The 4,074-nt window shown below is 48.0% G+C and overlaps 1 pseudogene; it reads left to right on the forward strand.

Moving 5' to 3' along the window:
• Positions 1 to 2,801: 2,801 nt before the first annotated feature.
• LOC137757346 (cytochrome c oxidase subunit 7B, mitochondrial pseudogene) lies at positions 2,802 to 3,110 on the forward strand (annotated as a pseudogene).
• Positions 3,111 to 4,074: the final 964 nt, after the last annotated feature.

Here is a 4,074-nt window from a genome sequence, read left to right on the forward strand (position 1 = left end):
GGTCAGGCTGGCTTGCATACTAAGCAGTGCGCTCCCAAATATGCATTTGGTTTTGCTGGAGTCTGAGAGGAGAGCAGGAGATGGCTGAGAAAGCGCTGGCCTGGCAGTCCAGCGACCTGGGTTCTTGCCTTGACTGCTGTGAATGAGACCCCGTATTGACCCCGAGGAAGATACTTGTTTGCTCTTGGGCTCAGCTTCCCTATTTGTAAGAAGGCAAAGTCGGTGTTGTGCCTTGAAGGGCACCTTCCTGCTCTCACATGGTAAGTCACACGCTTTTCTTGTCTTTCTCAGGGCCAAAGTGCTGCCAAACCCTCAGCGCCTTGTTGCAGGGGAGAGCATGGCCCTCCCCGCTTTCTGTGACACGCACATGGCGGGGGTGGGGGGGTGGGGCACCAGGCCATCAGCGGCTGGACTTGTTCTGAGCCTGTGTGGCAGGGGTAACAGCAGGGTCCCCTGTTCAAACTGAAACAGAAACAGTGAAAACTCAATGTCAAAGAAAGTGCTGCCATACTTTATACAGAGCATAAAACACTAAAAAAAAAACATGCTTTCCCCTTATCCTGAGCATTCGCCTCAATGCTGTCTTTCCAGCTGTCGCTAATTTAAAACAAAAAAACGCTCATACTCTCAATTATAGATGATTTTTGTCACAAAGATTGAAGGCATGCAAAGTATTGAGTCACTTCGTTGCTGGTTTTATGCGTCTCTCCAAACTGAATGAGCAGCAGTGCTTCACGGAAAGCGCTGCTCTGAAATTCTAGCTTTAATATTCTAAACAGGTTGAGTGTGTTATAGACAGCACTCTCAACCGTTGTCTACTTTTCCCCCACGAAGCATTGACTTTTATTTGTTTAGCTTTAAAAAAAAAAAAAAAGCCATGGGGCTGAAGGAATTAAAAGAGGAGGATATGCCGGGGTGAAGTGTGTGCTGAATGAACGTGTGGTGCAAAGGCAAGAGAAAGAAGCACTGGACCAGGGTTCATGGTCGACTCTTGAACATGCAGACCCGTGGCTGCCCTTCTCCCGATGGGGGCTCCCCACCATTTCCCTGACGGTGACACCACCACTTGTCACTGACAGCCAGTGGAAGAGTCAGTTCAGGCAGGGCCTTGAAAGCCATGGTGTCCCAAGGCCTGGCAACCACCATAGGCAGCAGGTCAGACTCTGCTCCTGTGACAGTCACATCACTTCTTTGAGCCTCAGTCTCCAATCTTAGAAAATAGCCTGACTAGGTACCTTCCAAAAGCTGGCTTAGGCGTATAGTAAAGAGGAAGCCAATCTGAAATGAACTTACTTTAAAAAGGAGAGAGCACAGGCTTGGAGAGCTCATCACCCGGGGGTTTCATCAGGGTTCTCTGAGCTCCCTCAGAGCCTCAGTTTTCTTATCCATGAAAATGGGGCTATAACAACCTCCCTGGGTTGTTGTATGAGTTAACAAAAATAATCTCTGGGGAGCACTCAGTCTAGTTCCTAGAAGGCGTAGACTTGAGTCAATGTTCCTTCTTCTTCCCTTTTGACTCTATCTTTGGTTTGAGCTCTCGGCTGCATTTCCCACAACAGTAACATACACACATTCAATGACAGGTGGCTGGCTTTGCCCCCACCCGTCTTCTTTACCTGCTGTCTTTTCTCACCCTCCCTCCACACCTCTCCAGTGCTCTCCTGGCTGGTGTCCCCTGGAGGAGGAAAGCCTCTGATCCGTTTAAGCGCGCAGAGGAGCGGGACATGTCCACGTGACCCCTGGCAGGAGACATCTACGAAAGAGGAGGAAGAGGGCAGTGCTTCTACCAAATGTCAAATAGATAGCTAGTGGGAAGCAGCCGCATAGCACAGGGTGATCAGCTCCGTGCTTTGTGACCACCTAGAGGGGCGTGGGATAGGGAGGGTGGCAGGGAGACGACGCAAGAGGGAGGAGATATGGGGATATATGTATATGTATAGCTGATTCACTTTGTTATAAAGCAGAAACTAATACACCATTATAAAGCTATTATACTCCAATAAAGATGTTAAAATAAATAATAAATTTTTTTTAAAAAAGAGGGCAGTGCTTTACCCCAATGAATGATCCCCACCATAAGACACGATGAAACATGCATAACAGGCCAGTGGAGGAGATGCTTGGGGAGCCGAGGTGGCGTAGAGTCACGAGTTATAAGTATGTGCAGAACTTACAGGGCCAGCCCCACTGTCAATTATTGACACTAATTTTCAACTCCGTTCACTTCAAAAGTTAATGGTCGATCTGGCCAGAGCAGTTTCGACTTGTTCAGCTAAGAGAACCACAGTGGTCAGACTGCAAAACACAGTCAGTTTTGTGTTCGATCTGTATGAGCCAGAGCTGGGCCACCAACACCCGTTCACCGTGGCCAAGTAAAAAGAGCACCAAGCCGGAGCCCAAGAGAACAATGTTTGAGTCTCAGTTCTGCCGCCAGCTCACTGTGTGACCCTGGGCTAGTCTCTTGACGTCTCTGGGATTTAGCTGCTGACCTTGATAAACCGAGGGCCTGCACTAGATGACGCTGAAGGCCCGTCCCAGCAGGCACTTGCTGTGATCTAAGCTACGCCAGCTACTAAAAGAGCTGAGGAGGGACCCCACTTTGTGTGGGCAAAAATGCACTACCGAAGATGGCCCTCCAGCTAGTGGCTGAGTCTGAAAAGCAAAAGAAGGACTTTCATAAGGAGCAAACTTTCTTAGAGCAGTGGGTAAGAAAGAAACTTGAAAATAAGCCTTCCGGGCTTCTACCGACTTGGAAGGTGAAGTCAAAACTGAAGGACTGGAGTTGCCGCCGTTCTGTCTTTAGCTTCACGATGCTTCCCTGGGCCAAAAACGCACGAAGTCGTCTCGGAGTTCGAAGCATTCAGCAAACAATGGCAAGGCAGAACCACCCGAAGCGGGCACCTGATTTCCATGACAAATATGGTAATGCTGTATTAGCCAGTGGAGCCACTTTCCGTGTTGCTGTATGGGCATATACAGCAACACAAATTGGAATAGAATGGAACCTGTCCCCTGTTTGCAAAGTCACCCCAAAGGAATGGAGAGAACAGTAATCATCCCAGCTGGTTTAATACTGAATTGTTTCAGAATCGACTCATAATTGATGCCAAGTAAAAAGCATTATGTACCCATTAACATATGGCGTGACTGTAGAAATAAAGTACATTTGAAAGCTTAAAAAAAAGAACTGAAGGACTGGGACTTCCCTGGTGGCGCAGTGGTTAAGAATCCTCCTGCCAATGCAGGGGACACGGGTTCGAGCCCTGGTCCGGGAAGATCCCACGTGCCACGGAGCAACTAAGCCCGTGCACCACAACTACTGAGCCTGCCCTCCAGAGCCCGCGAGCCACAACTACCGAGCCCCCGTGCCGCAACTACTGAAGCCCGCACGCCTAGAGCCCGTGCTCCGCAACAAGAGAAGCCACCGCAATGAGAAGCCCGCACACTGCAACTAGAGAAAGCCCGCGCACGGCAACAAAGACCCAATGCAGCCACAAATAAATAAAAAAAAGAAGTAAATTTATATTAAAAAAAAAAAACTGAAGGACTGGGGAAAGGTGTTGAGAAGTGACCTCCAGCTGACACAAAATCCCTAGGTGGTTTTAATGACGATAATAACTAAACCAAGAATGGCCTTGCCTGGTCCACAGCCTCCCACTTGTTTGCCTACTCTGGGGTCTTTGCAAGAGAGGAGCACACCCGTTGCTGACCTCCTGACCGGTCTCCGTGGGAGTTCCAGTTTTGGATAATAAAATACAAAAGCTGAAAATTATATCTCAGAGCAACACAAAGGATTTGGAGGAAGCTAGCCTTGAGGCCAAAGTGGCTCCCAGGAAAAGGATTTCTTTGTCACTCAAACGGGCTTGAAGGGGAATGTTTTAGAAGAACAACCCAGGAAAAGAGAAAATTAGTTTAGAGAAATCATACATGTCACAGACTAAATGAAAATTAACGTTTAATCAGAGCGAGCCAGACTAGACTTAACTGGGCTTGAGAGCAAAACCTGGAAAAGGACTTACTTTTTCATGTACATATTTTCAAAATCCACATTTCGCCAAAAGGCCTGAGAATGCA

The sequence above is a fragment of the Eschrichtius robustus genome, chromosome X, assembly GCF_028021215.1.
Source record: "Eschrichtius robustus isolate mEscRob2 chromosome X, mEscRob2.pri, whole genome shotgun sequence".
NCBI classification, from domain to species: domain Eukaryota; kingdom Metazoa; phylum Chordata; class Mammalia; order Artiodactyla; family Eschrichtiidae; genus Eschrichtius; species Eschrichtius robustus.